Below are 18,510 nucleotides of genomic sequence, written 5' to 3' on the forward strand. Positions count from 1 at the left end.
AGAGTAAGGATGCTCGACAGTCTACGTGTTGCCTGCAGCCATCTTGCCACCAAGAGGGTAGCTGACTTTAGACTGGTTCCAACGTGCAGAACAGGACACAGAAAACTCCTGGATCCTTATACCATCATCAAGCCATTGAATCAATCAATTCTGAGGCCAGGAATACGTCAGGACTTCCTGTTGGTGAAATAATAAATTGCCTTAATGTTTCAGCCTACTGAGTCAGGTGTCCACATCACTGACCGCAGCACAAGAGCTCACATTAAATATTTTGAGCCCTCCCTATGCTCCAGGCACTGTTTTGAGAGCTTTACGTGCCTAAATTCACTTAACACTTACAACTGCGCTCATGGGTAGATGTGATCCGTGTCGTAACTCATAGCACATTTTCTGGAGTGAGACCTCCTGGGTTTCCGCAGCTCTGCTACCTACTGTGGAAACGTAGCCAGCTGCATCCCCTTCCTCTGCCTTGGTGTCCTTGCCTGAAAATAGCACCTGCTTCATAGAGTTGTAGTAAGGGTTAAAACAGGATAATCCACAGAGTCCTTGTACCTTAGCCTTTATGCCATTATTCTCATTTTACAGGCGAAGCCAAGGCCCAGAGTGTCTAGGACAGGACCTAAGTTTCCATGTGTAGTACGTGAGTCAAACCTGCACGATCGAGCTCTTCAGTCTGTAGTCTCGACCACCGGATTCGGAGCCCTGGTGGCCACGTGGGGAGAAGCCCGGGAGATGAGCAGGTTACAGCTGAGTGGCCCATCTCATTGGCCTCCCGGGACTGCATCCACTGAATTGGCACTCTCCAGACCCGTCTAGGGCCTCTTGTGTGCTGTCCACACCCCTACTTCCAGTTCCGGAACACCACCGCCCATAAATAGTACGAGGGCCTGGGTGTGGCCGGCGGTTGATCTGGAAGGTTAGAAGTGACAGTGTGGGGAGCCACTGCTAATAATCAATTGAAATTTGATTATCAAATATCCTTTGTCTCTAAAGTCCAGCCAGCATTTCCACCCAGGGGAACACAGGACTCTGGACAGGGTGCCTCTTTCTTCAGGCCCCGTTTTGCTGCTCCTGTCCTTTTCTCCCATTTGCAGTCACAAGTCTTCCCTATTTCCTTGGCCAAGGCCTTCCTGTAGGCTGTGGCCAGGGAGAGGGCAATGCCCTTCGCATCCGAGATGGCCACCCATGTATATGGCCATGCAAAGACCCTCCTCTTCCCGGAGGAATACTGGGACCAGGTTTCAATGTAACATCCCTCTCTCGGCCAAGTCTGTCAGCATCTTGAGGCTCTGGGTTGGGTGGATTCCGGCCTCTGGCTCCGGGCCCCAGTCTTATTCCAGTGAGTGTCCAAGGAAGGAAGACAAAGTCAACGCACGCTGAGTCTTCCCGACTCTGCGACTCCCCCCACCTCCCCGGCTCCCCCCACCTCTCCATGAGTCAGTACCGAAGCCAGGCCCCAGAGCCTTTCCTGTTCCCTTCCCAGGCTCCGGAAGAACAGCAGGATGGGAGCTGCACCCAAGCCATTTTTGGACTTGGCTGAGTGGCAGGTGTTGGCAGGCCGTCTCCAGGGGCTAGGCGCATTGCTCAACTCCCCACATCCCACAGCCAACCCCCTCCTCCTGCCCCAAAAATGGGAGAATCCCGTCCCAGGAGATGAGTAAGGGATGCCCATGGATGGGTGGGAACATTGTGCACCAACCTGAACAGAGGGGACAGGGTCAGAGAAGTTCAGAAGATGAATCTGGAACCAGAGGACCTGGGTTCAAATCCCCTAGCACATTCACTCTCTGCCTCAGCTGCCCCATCTGTTAAGAAAAAAAAAAAAAAAAATGGGGGGACTCCTGGGTGGTTCAGTCAGTTAAGATTCTACCTTCGGCTCAGGTCATAATCCCAGGGTCCTGGGATCGAGTCCCACATCGGGCTCCCTGCTCAGCGGGGGCCTGTTTCTCTCTCTGCCTGCTCTGCCTCCTGTTCCCCCGCTTGTGATCTCTCTCTGACAAATAAATAAATAAAATCTTAAAAAAAAAAATCAACAGGGATACTAATAGTCCCTCCCTCCAAGGTGGCGAGGAATAAATAAATTCATATCTGTAAAGCACTCAGAAGAGCGCCTGGCACATAAAAAGGACGAAGTTGGTGGCTGGCTGGCTCAGTGGGTGGAGCGTGCAACTCTTGATACAGGGTCATGAGTTCAAGCCCTTACGTTGGGTGACGGAGCCTCCTTATAAAAAAAAAAAGCACTAAGCCAATGTTTGTCTAATGAAAAACATAGATTTGGTAAATATTTAGTGAGGGCCCCCCATGTGCCCGATTCCCATGTGCCATGTTCTGAGGATACGTCAATAAGCAAGAACAAGAAGGACAGACCGATTTGGTAGGGTGGGCTGGAGCCCGGAAATCTGTTAGCACATAGCCCCCACAGTCAAGTCTAAACTTCACGGAACTAGTGATGAAACTGAGGCATGGGAAGGGACAGGCCATGGCCAAGGTCTTGTAGCTGGAGAATAACAACAGAGGCACTAAAGCTTACAGAGTACTTCTAATGGGCCAGACACATCGTTTTTTTATTAGTGTCTTGTCCTTGTCCCCAGGGTATAAGCGAGGAACGGAGCACAGAGAGGTTAAGTAACTTGTTCAAGATCACACTGTTAGGAAACGGTAGAGCCAGGACTGGCCCTTAGGCAGCCTGGCTGAGCAAACAGCCAAATAAAACTAATAATTAACTGTTGTCTATTGGGTGCCCACAAAGGTACTGCAAAATACATCACCTTCTTTCACCCTCCCCCACCCGATAAAGTGGGTACCATCACTGTCCCCATTTCACAGATGAAGGAACTGAGGCCCAGGGAGAGGATGCGATTTACCCAAGTTCTCGCAACGAAGCTGTGGCACAGCTGGGGTTTCTAGAAACTAGGCTAATCCTGCCTCCCCAGACCTCTTAATTCCCAACTACTTTCCCTGGCCTGGCTGGAGCCTATCCTGTCACCCTCCATCCCTTCTGGGCCCAGGGCAGTACGTGCAGAGAATGCAGACGCCATTGAACCACAGTCTGGACAAACAAGCATTATGAGCAGAGTCCTTCTGACAAGCAGAGAGAGCCCTAGAATGTAGCCAGAGCCAAGGGGATGCTGTTCTGGCCCAGCCGCAGTCCCACTCCCTGCAGCCGGACCCCATGATTCTGGATTCTCTGAGAAGCCGAGACTCCTCCAGGCTCAGAACACACCAGTGGTAACAGCCGTGCTCAGCTCTGCTGGATCGTCCACACACCTTCTGTGAGGGTTGGACTTCACAACAACCTTATGAAGAAGGTTCTAGCATTATGTCCTTTTTGCATGGAGCAGGACAGTTGAGTGTGAAGAGCGTTGACTCTAGAGCCGGAAAGCCCGAGTTCCAACCCCAGCTTGGCTGCTTCCGGGTCATGGCCTCGGGCAGCACTTAACCTCTCCGGGCCTCAGCTCGCCTGTCACTAGAATGAGGACAATAATAGTTCCTCAGCCTCACAGGGCGGGTAAGAAACTCTAAGTGCCAGGACATGGAAAGCACTTAGAACAATGCCCAGCACATAAATAAGCACCACGTGTTTGCTATTTTTTGACCATCCCCATCCCCACAGCACCAACACCCAGCCACGAAGGCAAGACTGAAGGCAAGTCACATCAGTCCAGAAGCATCCCTTGAGCACTTACTCTGTGCCGGGCCAGGCACCGGGTACTAAGAACAGAACAAATACCAAAGGTTTTGCTCTCAAGAAGTTCAATAATCTAGTGGAGGAGATGGGTATAGAAGCAAGCAGATCACCAGGAACCAGTCAAATAATGCTTCCAGAGGGGACAGAAGCAAAGAGCAAATTCTCCCCAGGGAGGTGCTGGGGAAGGCTCCATGAGGGAACTGGCATTTGAACTGGACGTTTAAGAGCTGAGCAAGTACAGGGATGCCTGGGTGGCTCATTTGGTTGAGTGTCTGTCTTCAGCTCAGGTTGTGATCCTTGGGTCCTAGGATCGAGCCCCTTATCGGGCTCTCTGCTCAGTGGGAAGTCTACTTCTCTCTCTGCCTCCCTCCACTTGTGCTCATGCTCTCTCTCTCTTTCTCTCTCTCTCTGTGTCAAATAAGTAACTACATCTTAAGAAAAAAAATGCTGAGCCAGTACAAAAGGGGTAAGTGAGTCCACCCCAAGTAGACTGCCCCACAGAAGTCACCAAGCCCGTGGGCTGTTTGGGGGAGTAGCGAGTCCAGAGCAAGGCAGATGGGAATGCAGAAGTGGTTTGAGGCCACAGGAGGGAAGGCCACTGTATTGGTCATAAATCCTGGGTTGCAAGGGACAGAAAACACAATTCCAAGAGGCTTAAATGGAAAGGTAATGTATCGACTCAAGAAACAAACAAACAAACAAACAAACAAAATAATTCAGCTTATCTGCTTCAGGTACAGCTGGATCTAGGGGTTCAAATGATGCCACCGGGACTTGGTCTCCCATCTTTCTGCTTCCTTTGTTGGCTTCCCTGCAGAGCAGTTTCTTTCCAAACAAAGGCAGCTCCAGGCTTATACTCTCCCAGTTCCAAGCCCTATGGAAGGAAAGAATCATTTGTCCAAATGTTTAAACACAGATTCTGAAATTGAATCACCTTGGAGTGGTTTGGGTCACATGCCTGTGCCTGAACCAGTCACTGTGTGGGGGTGGGGAAGAAAACGCTCATTGGCCAAACTGGGGTCACATGCCTATCCCTAGGTGTGAGCCCCACCCAACCCACAGGGATTGAGAGTGGGGAAAGATGGCTTCCTAGGAATAAAAGGATCTGAAGATCAGAAGAAGGAATAGATGCTGAGTGGGCAAAGATGGCAGTCTGGACCCCAAGGCCATGGTCCTTTGGGCAGTGGGCAGCTGGTGAGGGCTTTAATTCACTGAGCAGCTTAGATTAGATTTGTGCCTTGGGAGTGGAGAAGGGAGAGCGGACCGGGACAGATATATTTGTAGGAAGATGCAAGTCCCTTTAAGAGATCCTGGAAGCCGGGGCACCTGGGTGGCTCAGTAGGTTAAACCTCAGGTTTTAACCCAAAGGCTCAGGTCATGATCCGCCCCCTGCTTCGGGCTCTCTGTTCAGCGGGGAGCCTGCTTACCTTCCTCTGTCTCTGCCTGCCTCTCTGCCTACTTGTGATCTCTGTCTGTCAAATAAATAATAAAATAAAAATCTTAAAAAAAAAAAAAGAGAGAGAGAGAGAGGTCCTGGAAGCCTGGGCAGAAGGCATAGAGAAGAGGGGGGATGCAAAAGATGCCTGGCTGGGATGCCCCAGTTGTTACTGGAAGGGTTTTTCAAGGACCAACACCACGTCACCCTCTTGCTATGGACCCGCAGATGCCAACAAGAGCGTGGGCTGAAGGCCCAGCCTTCCTCCCCGCTCAGAACCCCATGACTAACTCTTTCCTTCCATCTGCTCCCACACTTACTCACCCCCCCATCCCTACTCTGGCCCCGGGCCCCAGAGACCCTGATGTCCTGTGGCTCCCATTGTGGGGTGGTCAGCTTGACATCAGGTCGTCATGAGGGGGTGGCTCAGCACCTCTTCTTCTCCCAGCCTTGACGGCCCCCTTCCTTAGTTTCTGATCTCCCACCCCACGCCCCCAGGGCCTAGGACATCACCTCCCGGGCTACAGGCAGGCCAGCTCCTCTCTCTGGTGAAAGGAGGCATTGTGAGATCAGCCTGAGAGCTGGCAGGCACTGGGCTGGCCCACGTGGCTCTCCCAGAGGCCTTCATCCAGCCATTCCTGTTTCTGGCCACTTGGGCCTTTCCTGAGAGCAGGGAGGAGGCCGAAGGGGGCTTGGGCCGCTATGGGGGACTTCTGGGCCTGCGGCAGCCAGGCTCCCGGTATAGGCTACATCCTGGTTTCCATCTGCCTGGGGTCTGAGGGAGGAACCTGGGGGGCAGGACTGGCTGCTGGAACCTTCTGAAACTTGGAACAGGAGGGCCTTGCCAGCTGGACCCCAGCAGATCTGGGGCCTTCGCCAAACTGAAAGCCGCCGTGGTGTGCCAGACAAGGCCAGAACCCTGTTGCCCAGCAGCCCAGCCAAACTTGGAGAGCTATGGAGGGAGAGGCAGGGCACTGAGGCCATCCAGGAAAGGTTATGAGGTTTGGGGGTGGGTGGTGAGAAAGGGAAGAGCTTAGGATTTATAGCGTCAGCACAGACTGCCAGAGACCTTCCAGACTGAACCTGTGGTGTTGTGTCACAATACTAGGTTACTGTTTATTGAGTACTTACTAAGTATCGGGCACTGTGTCAGAAACTTCATATACATTATCTCATTTATCCTCATACTAACCGTATAAGGCCAATACTATCTATCCATGGGGCTGTCTCGTATGATTGTTCAGGTTGTTCACTGCACAAGGGTCCCCGCCAAGGAAGACATGCGAAGGCCAAAATCCCCCCAGCACTCCACTAACCGACAGTACCATGCAGACCTGTGTCTATACCAAGATCCTATTCGCCTTATGTTCCAGCTGAGGGAAGCGGGCTCTGAGGAGATGAAATGATTGGTCCAAGGCCCCAAAACTAACACATCGCAGACAGAAGCTTCAAACTCAGGTCCGTCTGACTCCGAAACCTCTAGCTTAACCAGTACGCTCTCTGTTCAGGCCTGTTCACCTGGACTCCTCTCTACTTTCCTCTTTCCTTCAGACGCAACTGCTCAGAGTTTGCAGGGTAGTGGCAGCAAAAGCCTGGACTGGGGAAGCAGGCCACTGGCTCACAGTCCTGGTTCTGCCTCTCCACATTTCCTCTCCACGCTTCATGCTCCTCACGAAGTGAGGGGTGGGTATGCCAAGCAGAGCTCTTCAGGAGGAAGCACCAGAAACCAGCTTTGGCTTACTTAAACAATATCGACAACAAAAACAAATGCCCTGGAAGGATCTAGGGCTGCCCATAGAATGGAAGGAGGAGGTAAACCAGGCCTGGGAAAGGCCAGAAAGCATGGCCACTCAGGGATCCAGCAGTGGGGACCAGGGAATGGGACCTTGAGAGGAAGGGTTGCAGCAGTCTCACACAACTCATGCCGTAGCAAAGGGAAGGATGGTCTCCTGGTAGGAATGACCTAAACCATGTGGGCTCTGGGAGAGAAACTTCTCGAAGGCCGCAAAGTAGCAAAAGATGCAGGTAACATCTCTCTGTCTCTCCCAGCTGGGGTGGAGAAGGAGGGTGAACCCAGCTGCCTTCTCCTCCCCGCTCTGCCACTGACTGGTCATATGTCCTTGGGCAAATCACTTTTCCTTTGGGAGAAGACTTTCTTCATCCATAGAAGGAAAGTGATCATCTTCGGGGCCTTTAGTAACCCATCACAGAGGAATTTGGGATGTTAAAAGATGGTCCTGGGAGCAATTGCTCAACCTGAAAGAATGAATCACGAATGGTGGAATTTCAGGCATCCGTGAAGATGGTATTGGGTGGGGTTTTGGGTGTCACACCCAGTGGAAAAACACCCACCATACCTGGGAGACTGAGAAAGGAGAGGGGCAGCTCACGCTCAGGGCCCCCACCTCATGCCTCTGGAACCTTCGGCATGAGAGGGCTGTGGGGCCCCTCGCTCGGGGGCAAGAGGTGGGTCACTTTGGAGATTTCATTCCCCGGAGGTGTTCCAAGGCAGAAGAAAATATGGCCAGCCAACCGGAGACATGCAGCCTCTGGACCCTTCATGTCCCAGAGCCTTTGATGAAGGAACACACAGATTTGTGACGGCACATGGAGGATATCAATTGTGCAAGGAAGACAGCAATTCTCCTCTCTGGGCCTCAGTTTCCACCTCTGTCAAGTGGGGATAAGGTCACCATTATAGCAGCTTTCTGGGCCCTTCTGAGGAGCAAATGGAACCACACATAAGAGAGAAAACCTAAGGAACTGTAGGGCCCCGGTGCTGAGTAAGGACTGGCTTGGAAGCTTCCAGGGCAGGGCCTGTGTCTGCCTCGGTCCCTGCTGTGTCCTCCGTGCAGCATGGAGTCCCGCCTACAGCAGGGGCCCCAAGTGTTGGTTGAATATTAGTAGCTCACAGGTCATAGGTACTTATGTTTCAAGCTCCGCTCTGAGAATTTTCCACGTATGTACTTTTAATCTTTACAGTAATATAGATACTGTTCTCTTTTCTATTTAGAGATAAAATCGGAAGCACAGAGCCTGCGTCGCCTGCCCATGGCTCTGCCACTAGGAATAGGTCGAGCTGGGCTTTGAACCCAGATGGTCTGGCTGGGGGGGGGGGGGGTCTGTGCTCTCAGACATAACTCGAGCTGCCTAGATGGCTGAGTAAGCGAGGGAGTACATGAATGAATGCTCAGGGGCATTTACAGATGAGTTCTGGGTTTAGACGTCTCCAATCTCTGTGCAAGCCGAAACTTCTCATTTTTATTAATCTATCAGCAGGTTCTGGTATTTCCAGAAGGTGCATCGCAAATGCATCAATGCCTCCCAAACCGGTCTTCTCCCCTTCCTCCCAACCCACTCATCCATCCTCTTCCTGCCCCCTATTTCAGCTCATGCTGTCCCTGAGACAGCTGCCCAAGACAGAAACTTCCAAGTCTCCGTGGATATCTTTCCATCTCTCACCTGGACAGTCTTCAAGCCCCCTCCTCAAGGTCACAGCAGACACTTTATCTCATACCAAATTCATCTAGATGTTACCCCTGTCGGCCTCGCAGTAGGCCCCACTGTGCTCTAAGAGTTCCTGAAGTTGGCTCCCCTATCCCATCCCACCGTGATGGGATCCATGGCTTGTCCCCAGGTCCAGGGAGACTTGTTGCGAAATGGCGTGACCAAAACTCGGTAGCTTAGAACAAAATCATTTTATTGTTTTTTTTTTTTTTTCTCACAGCTCTGGGGGTTCACTGGGCCTATTGTGGGACTCTTGCTCAGGGTTTTTTTGTGTAGTTACAGTTGTGGTGAATGGCGTTGAAGTGATCTCGAGGCTTCCTCAGGCCCATGGCTGGCAGCTGTAACTGGTTGTCAGCAGGAATCTTGGTTGGGACTGGTTGGCCAGAACCCCTACACTTGGCCTTTCAGTGTGCCCTGGGCACAGCGTGGCAGCTGGATGCCAAGAATAAGTGTCTCTAGGAATAGGAAGTGGAACCTACCAGTCTCTTAAGATTTAGGTCTTTCTTACCATATTCTATTGGTCAAGCAGTCACAGGACCCATACCTGAGAGGAGGTCATAGAAAAGGAGTGTCAGAGCACTTGGGGGCATGTTTTATTTTTTATTTATTTTTTTAAAGATTTGATTGATTTATTTATTTGAGAAAGAGGGAGAGGGCATGAGCAGGGAAGAGGCAGAGGGGGAGGGAGAAGCAGACTCCTCGCTGAGCAGGGAGCCCATGCAGGACTCGATCCCACGACTCCAGGATCATGACATGAGCCAAAGGCAGACGCTTAATCAACTGAGTAGCCCCCCTGTGCCCCACAGTGGGGGGCATGTCTTAGAGCCACCACACCTTCCCATCTCTCTGGGGACTCTCATGGTGGGGGTCCGTTTCCCCCAGCTTGCCTCTGCGATTCTTCTTTTCCATGCGACCTTCTTCTGCTGGATTTGCTACCCTTCTGCTTTCCACTCGCCTCGCTTGAAGGCCCTTTCCTGGCAGCCGAAAGGTCAAAGCCCCCGTTTCTTGAATTTCCCCAATGTCACGTGTCCGGATGCAGGAGACAAGCACTGACTCGTGGGTGGTGGGTGAGGGGCGCTACATTGCCCTGCAACCGCGAGCAGATGCCTTCCAGCTGCCTTCCAGACCTCTCTGCTCTCCACGGTCCTTCGGCCATCCTAGCCACCCACCACGGCCTCTCTCCTGCCCGGGCCCCATCTTCCCACTAGACTGCTAGACTTCCTTACTAGACTGCTTCCCACTAGACTCACCTCTCCTCTTTCCTCTCCCTTTCCTGGTTCCACACCCTTTCATACCACGAACCACTACGTTCTCTCCCCACTCCTTCCCAGGGCCTCCCAGCTGCGTCCACAATTACAGTGTCTTTTTAGCCAAGAGAGCTGCTGCGCACAGGCGGTTCCCTCCCCTAGGAGGAATTCAGTTACCAGAATGTTCCCCCTTCTTCACTCTCGGGAGTTGGAAGGGCCCCAAGAGATTCCTCTCGCTCAACATCTGACCATGTTCCTGGGAGCCGTATTACTTCTCATGTTGGTCGTGGATGTGCCCTAGGGGTAGTGTGTGTGGGAGACCCTGGTTAAGTTGGAACAGGCCTCCTCTGATGGCAGCTCCATCTACTAGCACTTTCTGTGAGCAAGGACATTCTCCGGTTGCTTCTGTACTGCATGGTAACCACCAGTCGTACATGTCTATCAAGCCCTTGGGTTTATGGCTGGTGAGATGGAGGTAATGAATTTTATATTTTAATTGATTTTAATTAATTTTAACTTAAGTCATCACATGTGACCAGTGGCTACCATATTGCACAGCCCAGCCTCAGTCAGAGTCATTAATATTCGACTTAGTGTTAAATGTTTTTTTCCCCAACATGTTTGGCGAAAGATTCAGTCTCTCTCTCTCTCTCTCCCTCTCTTTTTGTAGTACTCCCTTAACCCTTTTCTTTTTTGCAGTTTGGGAAATGCTCCTCTGGTCCAATCCTTATTTGACAGCTGAAGGGACTGACCCCTGGAAGGAGAAGGGACTTTCTTAAGGTCACACAGCAAGTCAGATGCCCAGCTGGGACTTGAACTCAGACCTCTTCTCTCTCCTGGTCCAGCTTTGCCCCTCTGGTCTTCCGACAGCTTTCACGGCTGAAACCCGGAGGAAGGGTTTGCTGAATGTTCAGCTCTGGGGCAGGACCTCACACATACATGGACTCCTTTCCTCCTCTCAATAATCCTGGGAGCTGGGAATCATGGGGAAACTGAGGCTCAAAGGGAGGCAGCGACTTACCCAAAGCCATCTATGTGGCCACACTTGAAATGAGCAGAGCTGTGCCCAAAAGGTACAATCAGCAGGAAAAAGGCGGGGAAGCGCCAGGAAGGAGAAGAATAAGTCTCCGTAAACAATGAACAAAGTATTGGGGTGGGGGCAGGAGCACAGGGAACTGGCCTAGGCCCAGAGGAAAATCAGGATAAGCAGAGAAAACGTTTGTATAAACCAAAGCTAAAAATGACCCCCAGCCCACGCAGTCCAGGGATGGGCAGGCCTCCGGTCTTGGGCGGCCATTCTATAGGTTGGCTGGCATCCAGTGGGGAGGGTGGGGCGGGCAGCTTGGCGAGTGGGAGAACCAATCAGATCCTCTCTTATATGGGGTTTGGATTACAAGGTGTAAAAGTTGTTTATAGCCACAGAATGAGGGAGCAGTTGGGTTACCTTGACCTAAGCTTGCGTCAACACTGCAGTCACGGACTTGAGCACATGAGCAATGGCTGGTTCGAAAGAAAGGGTGACTTAAGAGCCCTCCACCAGTAATGAGTAATTAGGGACAATGGGAGATATTGTGCCGTGTGGGTTAGTAGGAGCTCCATCATGGAGATATGCAAGATTTCTGTCTGGGACGGTGGGGTGTCTGGGATGTCTGGGATGGGACTTAGCCCTGCTGACTGGACTGGGGAGGCATCGCTTCCTCCACCCTCCACTTTGGCCTTAGAGAAGCCACCCCGTGCTCAGCCTGCTCCCGCAGCCCCCTGGTCGCGGGCGGTGGGCGGTGGGCGGTGTCCCCTGGCCCAGGGGTGGCTGCCAACCCCAGCTGCTCAGTCAGGTTCACTCTTCTAGAATTTGCGATAGAGACCTACCTAGGTACCAGTCCCTGTTGACTGTCTGAACAGAGAGGACCCGGAAAGCTGGACTGGAGGCAGCCAGGAGCCCTTCCAAAGCTAGTGCCCAGGGGCGGGGGTGGGGGTGGCGGTGGCGGGTTGTGGCATTTTTGATTTTCTGGTTTTGTTTCTGGCCTCTTGGGAGCTCTGGCTGCTGTTTCTTGCCCTTGCGTTGCACAAGGATCCTGCCAGTATGCCCATCCCCATTTATGCTTCAGCAGGCTGGGCTGAGTGGGTTCTGTCCTTGTAACTGAAGTGAGGCCAGTGTGAGCTCGGTGTGTCTGGGCGGTGGGGGAGTCATGTATTAGCTGTTGTGCCCCGGAGAGCCCCTGTTCCTTGTGAGGTATATACTTGACCCTGGACAAGCCACTTGTGTGGGGAGGCGCTGGAGAAGAGGCGCTTCTGATGGCCAGCTTTCTGTCGCAATCCTAAGTGCCTCAGAAAAACGGCAATCACTCAACGAGTCAGTCATTCATTCTGCAAATGTTTGCTGAAAACCTCCTATAGGCCAAGCATTGTTCTAGGCAACAGGGATGAAGCAGTGAATGACACAGACAAAAACAAACAGAACCCTTTATACAGGTTGGCCTTGGTTTCCCTATCTGGAAAATGGTGCATGGACCCAAAAACTTGAAGTTCCCCTAGACTGAAGTGTCCGTGGTTCACTGACCTGCTCCTAAAACTTGCTTGGCCTTAGCCCAGACAACCTGAATCTGTACTTGAGGCTCTTAGAGGGGGCGGCACAGGGGAGCTGGAACCTGAGAGCGAGGTGGGTGGGCCGGGATGGCTCCCAGGCTCATGTTGCAGACTCCGCTGGGCCTGCCAGCTGGCCTGGCCGCAGCCCCATTCCCGGCCACCCTCCGCCTGTGGTGGCTCAGTGCTCCCGATTTAGCCCTGGGGCTGCCCCACCCGCCCTCTGACTCAGCCGCCTGGGCTTCCCTCGCAGTCCACCCTTCACCTGTTGTTGGCGTGGTGGATCCCCAAATTCCAGGCAGAGGTCGAATACCAGGGCCACCACTTTCTGGCTGCATTACCTCAGGCGAGCTTCTTATTCTCTCTGTGCCTCTGTGCTTCCCTCTGTGAAATGGGGATGATAATAGTATCTTACGTCATAGGTGATGGAATAATATATGGCTGGCACGTAAAGTGTTACTATCTTATTACACACAGGTTCCTCGTGGAGCAATGGGGCTGGCCTGGGTTCCACAACGGAGCCTGTTCTCTCCTCTATGGAGTGAGGATAATAAAGATGTTGGAAGGATACTAGGCAAGGCAAAATGTCTCTGCGTGGGTTAGAATTCAGCTCTGCCTCGACAGATGGACGACCTTGAACAAATCTCTTCTCCTCTGAGGCAGACCCCTCCTTCCTCACAAGCAAAACCTGGATGTTGTTTGTCCTTCTCTTGGCACCTGGGGCTGTCAGGAGAGCCTCAGCCCAGGCGCCCCCCCCCCCACACACACACACTTACCCCTGCCCTCCCAGGGGTGTTGTTCCCTTACCCACTGATCAGTTTAGGCAATCTTGGCCAATAGGAGGTGAGGGGAAGTCTGCAGGGATGCTGAAGAGGGTCTCACCCCTCTTAAAATGGGTGACAGGGAAGAGAGAGTTCCCTGCTTGCCTCTGGGTGCCATTGTGGGCCGCTGACATCTTTGCAGCCATTTGGGGACTGTGAGGAAGGGATGGGCCAAGGCGCCAAGGAAGGAACCCACGGAGAGGGAAAGAGCCCGTGTCCTGATAGCCTGTGACGTCCCTGGATTACTGAGCTGGAATTCGCCAAATCTAGAACTTCGGGCGTTTTGTCAGATGAATGCCTTTATCATTCCGCTTCCTTGAAGCCAACAGAATCCTAACAGGTAGACTCCCCCTGAGCCCCCGTTTTCTTACCTATAAAATGGAGAGGACAATTCCCACCTCCCGGTTACTGCGAACAGTGAAAAATCTAGTGGCCTCTGCAGAACCAGGACTTGCTCTCGTTTCTCTCTGCCAGGGCCAGGCCCAGGCGCCCTGGGGCCACGTGGCTGAGTCACTTCTTCCTCCTGGTGCGGCCCCAGCTCCCCGGTGTGCCTCCCAGGCTGATTGCGTGATCCCAGCGGGTCAGGTCGGAGAGCACCAGCGCCAATATCAACCCCCCCACCACCACACACACACACACACACACACACACACACTCAAAGCAAAGCAGGGAACCAGCGCTGGGTCTTATATAGACAAGTGGTGGCTAGGAGGCTGGGCTCCGCGGCGGCCAGACCTTGGGTCTGAGTCACAGCGGTGCCACGGCCTAGAAGTGCGTCATCAGTTACATTCACCGCCTTACGTCTCAGCTGTTTGGCCTGTCACCTGGGGCATCACAGTGGCACCTGCCTCACGGACGGGCTGTGATTAAACGGGCAAAGTGGTCAGGTGCTTGGCACCTGTGAGTGGCCCGAAAGGGGCAGTTCCCTTCCATCCTTCAGTCCCCAGCCTGGCCCACTGCAGCTTCTGGGTCCTTCAGAGCCTGTCGCTTCAGGGATCATCTTGTCCAGCTCCTTTTTGGTTTTGTTTGTTTGTTTGGTTTTTAGTAGTCCAACTTCCTCAGATAAAATCTTGTGCGAAGGAACATTCATAGCGGCTTCATTTCTAACAGCTAAAAACCGGAACGATCCGAACTGCCCCCAGCGGGTCAATGGGTGAACAAATTGTAGGGTTTGCCCACAACAGAACACTGCCCAGCATTACAAAGGAACGACCCACTGAGCCAGGAGCCGACACAGAGGAATCTCACAATAGTTACGCTGAGTAAGAGAAGCTGGACGAGAGAGAGTACCTAGTGTGGGCTCCCACTTACGTAAAATTCTAGGAAAGGCAACGAGAGACAGAGATCAGTGGTTTCTGGATCACGGAGTTGGGGGGGGGGTGGTTAAAGAAGGACAGGGGGAAACTCTTGAGTGGATGGATATGTTCACGTGTTTTGACATGTTTTGACTGTTGATGGACAAAATTTATCCAATGGTACACTTTAAACACGTCCATTTATTATCTGTTTTCCCTTGGTAACGCTGTCAAAACCCAATAATCTCATGTGAAAACCGAATGTGTAAAAGTTACAAGAATGGAACGGCTCCGGGTGGTGGGGGCGAGGCCTGGAATCCCAGCGCAGGCCCTTGGCCTCTCCTCTCCTCCGCCCCCTCTCGCACCTTCCCTCTACCGCACGCCCCCACTGAGGAATATCCACGGCCCGCTTGGCCTTGACTTAGCACAGTTGAAAGAAACACAAATGCTTCTGAGGAAGGCAAAGGGCCTTGCTCAGAGTCACACAGCCTGAGCGGAGCGCAGTCAGCGGCAGAAGCCGTGTTTCCTTCCTGTGTAGCCAGGACTCTTTCGTAGGTGCCTGGACTCGGGGATCCGGTGCATGTCCATCAAAGACCTCGAGGAGGAGCCCAGAGCAGGAGCAGGACCCGGTCTGAGGTTTGAGTGTGTGCACAGCCCTAGACTGGGCTCTGAGGGGAGCCCAGAAGCAAGCAGGCCCCAGGCTCCTGTTCTTAAGGACAGTTTGCTCTCGCTGGGAGCAAGACAGACTTGGGGTTCAGAAGGAATCGGGGACATGAAATTAAAAAGGTGGCTTGGTGTGGAGTACTATTGATGGCCTCGGTAGGGCTAGGAAGTGTCTTCTCTGATGGAGGCTGGTGTCCTCTTGGTAGGACAGGCTGTGGGGGCTGGTCAGTGAGACCAGGGTGCTGCAAAGACAGGGACTGAGAGGGGAGGAGTAGAGCCAACCCATCCAGGCCTTTCTATGGCTGATGCTGGGTCAGGCGATGACAGACTTCCTCACCCGTGAGCCCTCTGGAATGCTTGGAACTCAATGATGACAGTCCAGAAGTTTCCCTTCCCCTGCAGGGCCCTAGAATGGAGGGAAAGTTCTAGATAAGCACCCAGGGCTTTGGCCTTTCGTCCTGCTCTGCCTCCTCTCTCTGGGACCTCTTGTGTGCAGGGGTGGAAACAGCCACTCTGGGCCACTTGGCCTGCCCTCGTGAGCCTGCCCACTTCTGGCCTCAGCTCCTGCGCAGCTGGGGTTAAGGAAAACAATGATCTATTAGACTTGGACAGCTCTCAGCAGTCTGCAAGAAACGCTCACATAGGTCTTCACTAAAAATGTCTCTCCCCAGTCCTCACAATTCAGGCGAGAATCCTTCTCCCCATTTTACAGACATGGAAACAGAGGCCCAGAGAGACATGTGGTTTGCCCTGGCCACGGGATAAGTGCTCAGTTTGTTCAGGAACCCAAAGCTCTGGCCAACTTGCTTTGGGCCAGCCTATTCCCACCTACCCTTGCTCTCCGTAAATACCCAGAGACACTGTCGTGGGACAGGCTCGGGGACATTCAAGCTGTGTTGGAGCTTCCTTTTGCTGCATTTTCTGTATTTACTTTACCCCCCACCCCGGGTTCCGGTTTCTGTAAAAGGGGGTAATAATAGTAACCACCCAACAGGGTTGGCGTGCGAAGGACCACAACGGTCACACATGAGGCACTTGGCACATGGTGGGCGAAGAGCACTCAGCGAATGACAGCGGTTGTTTTGTGACAGGCCCTGGAGGGGAAGCTTTGTGGGCCCTGCAGCTCTGGCTCGTCCCAACTCCATCCTGGCTGTGCGGAGAATGAAAGGAGATGGCAGACGGCAAAGGGCGCGCCGTGGGTGCCTTTCTCTCCCCTGGGAGGTGGATGGCCACACAGGACCCAACTGTCTGAAGGGAGGCTTCTCCTGAAATTTCCTGTCTGCTTTGGACCACAGGGAACTAAGAACATCCGAAAGCATCTCAGACATGCTGGTCCAAACTTCTGCTTTCCTCAGGGAAAACCCCGAGGCCCAGAGAGAAGCAGGGACTCGCTCAAAGTCACAGAGCAAGGCAGGGTGGAGACCGACCTGGAATTCTTCCCACTCGGCCTTGCGATTTCTCGGTGCACCCCCCGCCCCCCCCCTCCCCAAAGCGGACTGACCAGGGGAATCCTGGGAATTGTGGCCGATTGTTCAAGGGCAAGTCTAGGACATCAGACTCATGTCTTAGCAGGAGGAGCAAGTGGAAGGACGAAGAGGATGGGTCATGAGTCAAGAGAACAGGGTGGTTCTCCCACCGCCATCTTCACTGGTGATGGAACCATGGCATCTACTTTGCTGTTGGATGAAGGACCAGAGGCACAGAGGGCCTGTCCTTCCTCTCCCGGAGCCTGGGCCCGGCTCTCACCACAGCATTTCCAAGGGACACAGCCAGACAAGGTGGATCTGGAGAATGAGGTGAGGAAGAGAAAGGCGCTTCCCAAGAGACACGGGGGGCTATGAATTAGGGCTTTAGGATTTGCATGAATCAGAAAACCCAGTTCAAACTAGCTTAAACAACAAGGGGAATTGATGAACACTAATAACTAATTAAATAATAATGTATCCAAGGGTTCAGAGATGGATCCTCAGGTATGAGCTGATCCAGCAGCTCAAGTGATCTCCCCGCAATGATGATTGAAAACTTGTCCACAGCGTTTTTGACACTGCCTTGAAAGGGAGCCTAATCAGGGCTGCCTGGGTGGTGCAGTCAGCTGAGTGTCTGACTCTTCGTTTCCGCTCAGGGCGTGAGCTCAGGGTGGTGAGATCGAGCCCCACACTGGGCTCCACGCTCAGCAGGGGGAGATTCTCTCTCTCCTTCTGCCCCTCCCCCATAAATAAATAAGTCTTAAAAAAAAAAAGAAAAGGAAGCCAAATCATCCTCCCCTTGAATGGTGGGTTGGACTTAGTCACTTGAGCTTAGAAAAGTGGAAATGACAGTACACAACTTGAGAGACCAGACCATAAAAGGCAGTATTTTTTCCTTCCCTCTGTCTTCCTCATCACTCATTCTGGTGGAAGCCACTGACCACAGAGAGGCCCCCTTGGTGAGGAACGGAGGCCTCCCGCCTCTAGCCATGTGAGCACGTCATTTTGGACGGGGATCCTCTGGCCCCACTCAAGCCTTTGGATGAGTGAGACTTCAACATCTCTCTACAAACTCATGAGACCCTCAGCCAGAACCACCCACCTGGGCCTCTTCCAAGTCCCGACCCTCAACCCTGGGAAATAACGTTCGTTGTTTTAAGCTGAGATTCGTTACCCAACAATGGTAACCAATAAAACCATGGACCCACTTCTATTCTCAATGAAGTCTCTGGGCTCTGCCCTCCTCTGTATGTTGGTCTCATCCCCAGAAGGAAGGAGCTGCTGCACTCCCATCCCCTCCACGGGCCGTGCGGGGAAGCCCTCTCCCCGCACTCCTGCCGAAGCCAGCAGCAGCTTCTCTCCCCGCCCAGGCCTGGCTACTTCTCTTGACACGGCTGGCTCCGACTGAAGATGCGTCCGTCGTCATGACGGGGGAGTGGGATGACGTGTGGCTGGATCTAAGCCCCCGGAGCCTGCCCCCACCCAAGCCCATGAGATTGCAATAGAGCTAAATTCGGCTCCGGTGGGAGGGATGGGGATCCGATGCAGGAAAAAAAAAAAAGAAGTTAAAGTGTGGACTTGCTGTCAGCCGGGATCCAAATCCTGGTTCTACTGCTCACCAGCTGATGTGACCTTTCTGTGCCTCAGTTTCTTCAGCTAGAAAATGGGGTCAGGATGATGCCCAGGAACACAGGTAGGAGAATGAAATGAGGTGCAGTGAAGGCCACTCTTCATCCCAAGTACTCACTGGGCACTCACTGCTGCTCAATTGTCTCCTGCCCTGGCTAGGCCAAAAGGCACCCAAAGGA

The sequence above is a fragment of the Meles meles genome, chromosome 1 (genome assembly GCF_922984935.1).
Source record: "Meles meles chromosome 1, mMelMel3.1 paternal haplotype, whole genome shotgun sequence".
Taxonomy (NCBI): Eukaryota; Metazoa; Chordata; class Mammalia; order Carnivora; family Mustelidae; genus Meles; species Meles meles.